Genomic DNA, 11239 nt, shown 5'->3' with positions numbered 1-11239 from the left:
AAAGTTGGGTTAAAAATTGTCATTCACGGTTTTCTTAAGGACCAAAAGAGTCAAAACAGTTAAAATAAATGTTTTTATGAATATTATGCTCTTCAAAGGACTAGAAATGTGATTTGTAGCTTAATGGGCCAATTTTTGGGCTTTTCGGCCCATAGGCCCAAAAATTGCGAAACATGTGATTTTCAAGAGGTTGAAATGGTAAATTTCTCAAAACAGGGGGAAAAAGGGTAACAAAAACTATTTCAGGGGTTAAAATGATTTTTTTTTCCAAAACGGATCAAAAATGTAAAGTTTTTGGAATTTGGGTCAAAATTGCAAAAGCTGCGAAAAGTTTGGACTTTAACTGAAAAACTCTTTGCTGAAAGGGCTGAAACTGCCAAAGAGTAAATTTTGAGCTAAAAACATTACTTAAACAAGTCTATGGATCAAAAATGTCAAGAAAATGGTTTTAGGGACCTAAAATGTCTTTTTTTTAAATAAGGGACTAAGATTGTCATTTTTATTGAAGAAGGGCTGAATAGGTCAAACCAATATTTTGAATCAATTATTTTATTATTAAGATATTTGGGTCAAAAAAATACCAAATTACAACTTATGAAAATAAAATGAAGAATATACATATGTTTTTAAATATCGTTATAAACAATCGACAAGCCTCGTGCCGTTACAAATATTAACAATTGTTCAATCAAGCTTCCGACAATTATACTATACCTAAAACAAGTAAATATTCAAATTGTTGGGCTTGAAAGATCCTAATCATGCTTATTGGGCCTCCATGGCCCATTGACATGACTTTCGGGCCTAACAATGATAACACATGTCTATTGGGCCTCCTGTGACCCAATTACATGTTTAATGGACCCTCAATGGTTTTTACATGCTATTGGGCCTTAGTGGCCCATTATGCATTACTAGTAAGGTCCAAGTAAATTATATGCGAGAGGGGCCAACGCGTTTTTCGTACACTCGACAACCTTATATAACATACGAAATTAGTAGGGCCTAGTAGTCCTCTTCTCCTCGTCTGTTAGGCTTACCTTCTTTTCGTATAAAATAAAATTCGATCATTAATCAAGGTTAATCAAACTCATGTGGATTGAGTGAGTAATAACGGGTGACACCAATAAGTGTCGGTCATAATCTGTAGTTGTAATCAAAGTCTCCTGGAGGGAAAGCGAGAGTTTGTGTATAGATCTATACGGGGGTGACTCCCCCACACCTAAGCTGTTCGCTACAGTTAGACTCGCCAGTCTAGGGTGACAAAGTCTTAAGATCAAATTCGGTGTTCATTAGAATACTAAGACAGACGAACTAGTCATTATCATGCATGGTTATAACGACTCACGTAGAAATCCGACATCATTAATCAGGGGAAATCATTAATCAAAGGAAATCATTAATCAAGGGAAATCATTAATCAAAGGAAGATCGTTAATGAAGGGAAATCATATTCATTTGATGTAACGATTCAATGAAGCAAAACAATCATAACTTTTATTCGGAAGACATCGGGTTTTCTGGGGAAATAAATCTTACTCACTTGTACTTTCAAACATTATAATGCAAAAACTTCTCATTTATTCATGTTTTGAAATCATTCACGCATATACTTACAGGATCATCACACTATTTTTCAAGAAAGTTTTATTACAGAAAATATCGGATTTTATGGGTTTTACCAATGACATAAACTACTTTTCATCAAACACACTTATGAACTCACCAACATTATATATGTTGACCGTTTTCAAAATAACTTGTATTCTTAGGTAATCGTTAGTCAAGGAAGCATCCGGTGTGTTGAAAGTTTCTTTTGTAGTTGCTAATCACCAAACACTTTATATTTTGAAATTATGTAATGTAAACCTTGTACTCGATGTAAACAATGCCAGTTGTACTATGTAATGGTTGGTGATGCATGTGTTATGTTTCATATATATTCATTGTGATGATATTTCAATTTAAGTCACGCGAGCCCTCGGACGTTTCCGCCGTCTGGTTCGGGGGTGTGACATACATGCAGCTCTTTGATGAACCAGAAAAGGCGATCCACTCAGAACCGAAAGCAGCAGATAACAAAATCGATAACTTGAAGAAAATCATCAATGAAGCTGCTAAAGTTATGGAAAGCGAACCTCACCAACCAACCGAGAAGCAGACACAAAGCGAACCTACTGTAGCAAGTGATCATCCAGCTACTGATGACCCTCCAAGAGAAAGCTCAATAATCCAGAAGGAGGGTTTGTCTACTCCAAAACCACATGATATGCCTTTCCAGGGGTAGAATCCTTCAAAGGCCCCAACCCATGAAGATCCATCTGAGGGGGAGAGCACTGAATCTGACATAGGATTCGGCTCACCATTTGAGGGGGAGAATGCAAATGCAAATGACGAAGGCGATATGTCAGAAATGGAAGAAGAAGTCAATGCTGAGCTGGATCGGTGGATCTTGCCTATGATCCCAGTTACCCTCCTATCATAAAATGGACAAAGGATCATCCTAAAACACAAATTATTGGTGAATCATCTGAGGGTGTTCTCACACGCTCACAAATGAAAGCGAAGCAAACTGCTTTATTCACTCAAGTAGAATTCTGCATGTTTAATTCGTTTGTCTCTAAAGTAGAACTGAAGACGGTAAATGCTGCTCTTGATCACTCTGATTGGGTGCAAGCTATGCAAGACGAACTCCATGAGTTTGAACGAAATCGTGTTTGGATACTGATTCCCACACCAAAGGATGCATCTTTAGTTGGCTTAAAGTGGGTATTTAGAAATAAGTTAGATAAAGAGGGTAATGTCATTCGCAACAAAGCGAGGCTGGTGGTGAAAGGGTATTGCCAGGAAGAAGGAATCGACTATGAAGAGACCTTCGCTCCAGTAGCAAGGTTGGAATCAGTAAGAATCTTTTTGGCATATGCTGCACATAAGAACTTCGAAGTTTTCCAAATGGATGTAAAATGCGCTTTCTTGAATGGAGAACTCGAAGAAACGGTATACGTTGAGCAACCACCTGGATTTGTGAACGAGAAGTATCCTGATTATTGCTACATTTTGGATAAAGCGGTCTATGGATTAAAGCAAGCACCGAGAGCCTGGTATGAAACTCTAACTAGATTTCTCAAACTGTCAAAATTCAAGCAAGGTTCGGTTGACCCAACCTTCTTTCTCAAGAAAGAGGGCGAACACTTAATGATAGTTTAAATTTACGTCGATGACATCATCTTCGGCTCCACGAATCCTAGCTTAACAGTTGAATTCAGGAAGTTGATGGAGAATAAATTTGAAATGAGCGCAATGGGTCTGATTAACTTTTTCCTTGGATTGAATATAAGACAGGGACCAGAAGGCATCTTCATCAATCAGGAAGCATACACAAAGACGTTGTTAACAAAGTTCGGCATGACGCGAGATTTAAAAGTAAAGGTTCCAATGGCGTTTGGCACAAAGTTGACTCCATCTCTTGAGAAATCGGCTGTTGATATGACTCTTTACCGTCAAATGATAGGGTCACTAATGTATCTAACGGCTAGTAGGCCAGACATAATGTCATCTGTCTGTTATTGTGCCAGGTTTCAAGCTAATCCAAGAGAACCTCACATGATTGTAGTGAAAAATATCTTCCGGTATTTAAAGCGAACCTCGTCTCTCGGTCTTTGGTATCCTGCAAAAGCTGGCTTCTTTGTTCAAGCTTTCTCTGACGCTGATCTTGGTGGATGTGGATTGGATCGAAAAAGCACAACCGGCGGGTGCCAGTTCCTTAATGGCAAACTTGTCAGCTGGTAGTCAAAGAAACAAACGTGTGTGTCCCTCTCCACAGCCGAAGCTGAGTATATTGTTGCAGTGTCCTGTACATCACAGGTCATATGGATACAAAGCCAACTTAGAGATTATGGCTTAAGCATGAAGAAGATCCCTCTATACTGTGACCCTAAAAGTGCAATACGTATATGTCACAATCCAGTGCAACACTCCAAGACAAAGCATATCGCACTGAGATATCACTTCATCAAGGACCACGTTGAAGATGGAAATGTTGAAATTCACTTCGTTCGGTCCTCAGATTAACTGGCTGACATCTTCACTAAGGCCTTACCAGAAGCAAGCTTTAACAAGATACTCCAAGGCTTGGGAATGATGGAAGCTGAGTCAACACCGAAACCTTCTTCTACTCACTAAAATTGAATAAGCGAAATAGAGCGTTTGCTCGGTCTATTTTCGCTCCTGAATTTCGGGAACCGAACGCTCGGTCTATTTCGGTTCTTAAATTTTTGGGAACCGAAATGAACCGAACGCTCGATCTATTCCGGCTCTTAAATTTTTGGGAACCGAAATGAACCGAACGCTCGGTCTATTTCGGCTCTTAAATTTTTGGGAACCGAAATGAACCGAACGCTCGTTCTATTTCGGCTCTTAAATTTTTTGGGAACCGAAATGAACCGAACGCTCGGTCTATTTCGGCTCTTAAATTTTTGGGAACCGAAATGAACCAAACGTTCGGTCTATTTCGGCTCTTAAATTTTTGGAACCGAAATAAACCGAACGCTCGGTCTATTTCGCTTCATCTTTTCTAAGGAATGGTTTCGGTTGTATAATTTTGTAAAGCTTTCTTATTCTTTCGAGTGTTTACATTCAGTTTCTTTTCTGTTTTTATTATTTTTCAGAAAATCCAAAAATATTTTCTTTTCTGTTTTTATTATTTTTCAGAAAATCTAAAAATCCAAAAATATTTTCTTTTCTGTTTTTATTATTTTTCAGAAAATCCAAAAATCCAAAAATATTTTCTTTTCCGTTTTTTTTATTTTTTTTTTCTCTGAAAATCCAAATGCTTCAAAAATATTTCTAAGTTTCTTTTCGTTTTTGTCTAATATATCTATTCTAAACATCAATTCAAGTTCACAGATGTGAAACACGATGATGATGGGGCAGGTATAATCTTCTTCTCTATGTACTAGTTAAGTGTCCCTAGAAGCATGCTGCTGCATGTAGACCGAAGCCTCCATGACTCTGAGTGAAGCCCTAATGATTCGATAAACACCAATCGTTTCTTCCCAATCAGGCTGCTTAAATCACTCCAGTCACGAGCTACCTTACTCTTCTCATAGTGAGTTAAGTGTTTTCTATTTTGTCCTTCTAATATAGCAGAGGTACTTTCGGTTGCTTAACCACCTCACTTTTCTCCATCCTGTTTCGCTTCACATTCCTAACCCTTGAGACTCTCAGACATTACCACTGAGGTTTATGGTTACACAATTTCTGTGTTGATGATCTTAGTTTTGTCTACCATGAGCTAAGTGAAACCCAAAATCCAACTCCTTGAATGCATTGACGGTGAACACTCTAATGTTCAGGCTATTACTTGTTACCTCACGAAATCTCTTTTTCTTTTTGCGTGATCTTTATGAAACTTTCTAACACCAGGTCGTTTCTTCCCATAAGATCCAGTTTATTTTTTTTTTGGAGATTTCTTACTAATTTCTACTCACTTAATATATTTTTTGCAAACCTACTTGTTCAACAAACCACATCGGTTTCACAAGTACTTCACCCTACTTTCGGTCTTATTTCAAGTATCAAGGTTCGGTTGAAGGTAAGCTACCCTATAAAGCCTATAATTGAAAAGATGCCTTTCCATGTTTCTTTACAAACATTTGATCGTATTTCACGGGAAACCACACAGACACTTCTCAGTCTCTCTTGACTTTGAAGGACGAGATTCGTGCCCGGGATCATCAGTTTCATGTCTCAATAGACATCACTTAAATCCCACAAATATTTTGCTTTATTTCTTTATCATTGGCACACTCTTGCACGAAGGTCTTTATGATTTTCCAAATTCTTGTTCGTGGTACTAATGGCAATTTTCAGATTTATGCTTTCGACTATAACAGATATGGTGGTTTCCTTTATTATGAAGAAGCGACAGTTGATTACAATAACGCGAAAGGATGTATCTAATTTATGGTGGGGGTTTTTTTTTATTGATAAAAATCAAATAAGGGTGAGTCAGCATGAAGTTGAAACGGTTCGAAATTTGAAAAGGAGCTAAGGTCGAAAAAGGCGCGTGAATTTGGAACGGTTCACATACCCACGTCTGCTGACGTATTTCTAGGGATACCAAGCTGTCAAATCGCGCTTTTTCAGGCGACGTTTCAGAGATTCAGTCATCATCACAAACGGATTTTTCTCTCTCCTAAGAGATGGTATAAAAGATTTTTTCGAACCTCTTGGACTCCTTTACCAAACTTTCTCTCTCTCTCTCAAGAACACATCGGTGATTCTCCACTGTTCATCTTCTTCTCACCTGCAACAATGGTTGAATCTTCATCAGTTTTCGATCAATCCGCTCAGTCCACTCTTCTGACCATCAAACCTAATCAGAATCTGGTCATCGAACTCAACCCCTTTGTCTATGATTCGTATATGCTTCATGTGGTCGAATGTATCAAGTATTCACCACTGGTGGTCGCTCTCACACGGGTGGAAAGTGTTCCAATGTCGATGCTCTCTGCTGTCTACTCCTCTGCCGTTTATGATAAAGCCAATGAGCGTATCTTTTTCGAAATCGTCAATCAAAAGTCCTTAATTTCAAAGGCTAGGTTTTCTTCATTACTACGCCTTCCTGCTGCTGAATCAATGGTTAACCCAGATTCCATCTCTACCACTCAATTGTACTCAATGCTCTATGATATGGGGTACACGGAGCTTCTCACAACAATCACCAAGTTCAAGAAGTCTTCTCTTCCTCCTCAGTGGAACGGACTCTTAACGCTCCTATCCAAGGGCTTATCGGAGAGGAGTGCTGGTTCAGACGGTACGAGCAGGTCTTTTATAACCATTCTATATGGTCTGTATCATGGTATTAATTTGGACTATGGCTCGATTCCATGGGCTCAACTTGTTCAGAGTCTAAGCTCTTCTTTGAGGTACACTGAAATTTCTTGTGCACGATTTTGGACAATCGTTACTCATTGGGCGATGGACAAGTTTACTGTTCCCACTATGGTGGATTCCCTTATGTCTTCGATTGCTACATTTCATACGACGAGGATCCTTGTCCCAAATACCTCCAAGTTTATCTTTATCGGTTTAATTCCAGAATCTATGTACCGTTGTGTATCCAGTGCGAGTCATGTCATGGCAGATTACAAAAAGCTTTCTCCTTCAGGTCCACGAGCGCTTACTCCCGAGATGCAAAGCTCGTTGGACGCTGCAGACAAGCCTGCAAAGCGAGGAAAGAAGTCTGATAACAAAGGGGAAAAGGTTGGTCATTCATCCAAAGCTTCTACTCCTAAGAAACGCAAGTTAGAGCGAGCCGAGTCTAATGCTCCAAAGAAACGCAAGACCAAAAAGCAGGCTCGTAGACTGAAGTCTCCTTCCCCATCCTCTAGTGACTCTGAGTATGTTCCTTCTGATGGCCAGCGTGATCCTGAGTCAAATGACGAAGAAGCTACTGAAACCGAAAGTCCACCTAGAGGTAATTCGCCTCCACCCTTACCTACCAATGATAGTAACCAAAACTCGCCTCCTCGTTCTGTTCCACTTTCGGTTCCTATTACTATCGCTCCCTGTCCTCCACCTGTCTCCTCTACAACTGCAACCTCTATCCCCATTCCAACCTCACTATTCACTACCGTCACTACTACCACAACCACTCCTACACCCGAACCTACAGTTCATGTCAACGTATCTGATATGGGGGCATCCACTGTCGGTTCTACTCCACCTGTTACCTCAACTCCTTTAACCCCACCTCCATCACCTGAACCTGTTCTTGGCGGTGAATACATGGAATTCGATTCCACTTATTTCAGTCCTTATCGCGTACAAAGCGATGACGATGATGACGCCCCGATTACCAAAAAACATCTCAAGGCTGTCACGGAAAAGCTTGATCAATTGCTTTCTTCGTCTTCTACTGGTGCATATTCAGAGGTTGCTTTCAAAGCTTTGTTCTCATCAGTTGTCAATGATCATGAGGCCTCCATCCCCAATGCTGCCAAAGCTATTGAAGCCTCAACCTCAACATGCCAGAAATCTTCTCTTGCCGTTGAAGCTTCCACCAAAGATTGCAGGGAAGCGACCGCAAAAGTCGAAAAACTAGTTTCAGAGGCCCAACTCTTTCTGGATTCTCTACAAGCGGCAGCTCAGAAAAATGCTCACACAGTGAACGCCTCCGTTGATAATCTTACGCGTTCACTGGAGGCAGAGAAGAAAAATTTTGAAGCAGCTCGTAAAGCAATTGAGGCTGCTAACCAAGATCTTCATACTAACATTGATGATCGGCTGACTCAACTTGCAGCAAAGCTTGCTGTTGAAAATAAAATTATGGATGAGTTGGATAAGCGAACTTCACAGCTGAAAATCCAGAATCTCAAGCTCAGAAATGCCACCAAAGAGATTGAAGATTTAAAATCTGAGCGGGAGGTGATTAAAAGCTCGGTTGGCGATGTGCATTCCATTCTCTTACATCTACTGGAAGCTCACGACTCCATTCTGACCATCTCCATCCGACGCCACTTGGCTGAAAAGCCAAGACCTGCATTGGATGTCTTGAGTCGCATTGAAGGTGTTCCGGAGACTGGTGTCCATCCGAAACAAGGGGGAGATAAGGTTTCTCAATCTCAACCTCCTCCAAAACCGAATGTCCCTACTAAGCCGAAGGGTAATGAAGCTTCGGGCAGTATGAGGGACAGAAGAAAGAAGAAGATTGGAGAAGATGATGATGATGATGATGATGATGATGATGATGATGATGATGATGATGATGATGATGATGATATGGAAGAAAATGCTGAAAGGAATGCTTCTAAACTTGATCAGAAAATCAAGCCTACTGATCAAGAGATTCGGGAGAAGGTTCAAAAAGAGAAGGAACTTTTTGAGAAGGAGTTGAAAGAGAACGAGTTGCTAGAGCAGAAGAAGTCCATATTTCCTGAATGGACTATGGAATCGCTTCTCAGGGAGGTTATTGATGCACCGAGCACTCATTGGCTTGAACCCGTTTTTTCGTTCGGCCTTGAGAACTCGAAGGACTTACAGTTTGACATGCCGATCACCCGAAAGGCATTTATCTTCCACTGTTTTGAGTCGACGGCTGGCATTCCTTCTCCAGACCCGAAGGTAGATCGGGATTTGCTCGAGTATTATCTCGAGTTTGCTCAGCCATAATACCTGACTTAGAGCACTCAGAAAATCACAACGGTCAAGGTGTTGAAGCCCACTTCGGCAGGGAAATTCATCAACATTAAATTCAAAGTGACCCGAGGCTCTGATAGCTCGGTCCATATGATTTCCCTGGCTGACCTGCCGAACTTAAACCCTCACGACTGGATACTCCTTAATAATATTTTACTGACCAATCCACAGGAGTATCAGCCAATCATCGATCACATCAAGCGAATGCTCGTTTGTTATATTCATGAGGTCGCGAAGATGGATCAGGAGATCGCTTCTGCCATTCACAAGAAGACCACTATGAAGCCGATGGGGAGGGCAAGTGATATGAATGCAATGGTTAGGGGAAAGATTGATCCTAAATTTCACACTGTTATGTTTATGAGAAGCGAAGGACAAAAATGTTTGTTCGCTCTGATTGACAAACACCTATTTTCCACTTCCTGTTTGGAGCACAGTTTGGAGATCATACATAGGTGTAATCAGAACAGTAAAGCTGATAAGAAGTTGTTCACTGATATGCTTCGGTGGTATATTCAGTTTCGACAAACGCTTCTTGCGATCATCCCTCGGCTGTTCAAGGTTGTAAAGAAGACCAAGGTCACTCAACCGAAGTAGTCTCTCGCCTCAATTGACGCAAAGGGGGAGATTGTTGGGTCGGGTGTTGCGTCTTTGGGCTCGGTCATAAGTCCATTTAGTTTACCCGGTTTGGGCCTGTCCAACCGTGGATAAACATTAGGGTTAGCATATAAATATTGCATGCATGTATAGCTTTTAGACAGATAGTTCTCATTAATTACTTGCATTGTAACCCTAGCACACCTCTACAGTCAAAGTTCTTCATCGAGCTCTTCTGAGGTGTGAGTTATTAATTATTCGACACCATTGATCCATTCTCGTGTTCTTTGCTTGATTAAATATTGTTTTTCTGTTTGGAATCTATCGATCTACAACTCTTATATTCCTACACCTGGCTCTGATTCTGGTCCATGAGTTCCACTAACTGCTCAAATTCAAGTTTAGATCTCAAGGATATCACCTTCTTTAAGTAACTGATGTGCACCTGCAATCCTTCTTCCTCTAGAGAGAGGGAGGGATAAAGTCTGATGAAACGAAGGACGATTTGGTGGTCTCTCTGGTCGACGACCACCGATAGTCTTTGCTTGACAATTGATTCAAGTTGCTTCTTGCAAGCAATGAGCTTCTCCCTCTTATCTAAACCGGAATCTTTCTATTTTGCATCGATTTGAAGAAATGTTTGGAGGTAATTAGCGGCGGACTCGAATTCTTCGTTCTCTAGTGCCTTCTAAACGCCGTCAATGCAATTAGACTTCTCTACAATGGCGTTGATGCGGAGGAGGGTTTCATTGACACGAGATTGAGCAAGGTCGATAGAGAGAGAGAGAGAGAGAGAGAGAGAGCGAGAGAGAGAGAAATAGATTTAAGGAAACAATTAAGGATAATAGAGCATTCGGTATACATGGTTTCTGATCCCAGAGGTTGGGAAGGATTTGATCCAACAAGAAAGAAATGGATGAAGCTCCCCAAAATCCCTTTTGACGAATGTTTCAATCACGCAGATAAAGAATCATTAGTTGTAGGTAGTGAATTACTGGTTTTTGTGAAGGAATCAATTGTGTGTTTAGACTTGAGAGAGAGAGAGAGAGAGAGAGACCTTGCATTTTTTCTTTTTTAAAATAAATAAATAAATAAGATAAAACCTCATAAATGGTCCCTGTGATATGAAATGACAGAAATGCCCTTGAATTAACAGACAAAAGCTAACGGAGTTAGCAAAAAGGACCATTTGTTAAAAGTTTTGAAACCACAGGGACCATCTGTGAGGTTTTTATAAATTAGGGACTAAACTTCAGATTTTCGAAACCACAGGGACCATTTTTGAAGTTTTGTCTAAATTTAAAGCTAGATAGTATATAAAGTGCACATCAATCTCAACACCTCTCTAATTTTGACCAAAAGTCAAACTGGTCAAAAGTCAATGGTTAAAGTCATCCCCAGCTGACCTCCATGTCGTGGACACCCATAGGCCACGTTGTGG

Source organism: Lactuca virosa, chromosome 8 (genome assembly GCF_052849685.1).
Source record: "Lactuca virosa cultivar CGN04683 chromosome 8, Lactuca_virosa_CGN04683_v6, whole genome shotgun sequence".
NCBI lineage: Eukaryota > Viridiplantae > Streptophyta > Magnoliopsida > Asterales > Asteraceae > Lactuca > Lactuca virosa.
This window is presented reverse-complemented; position numbering follows the sequence as displayed.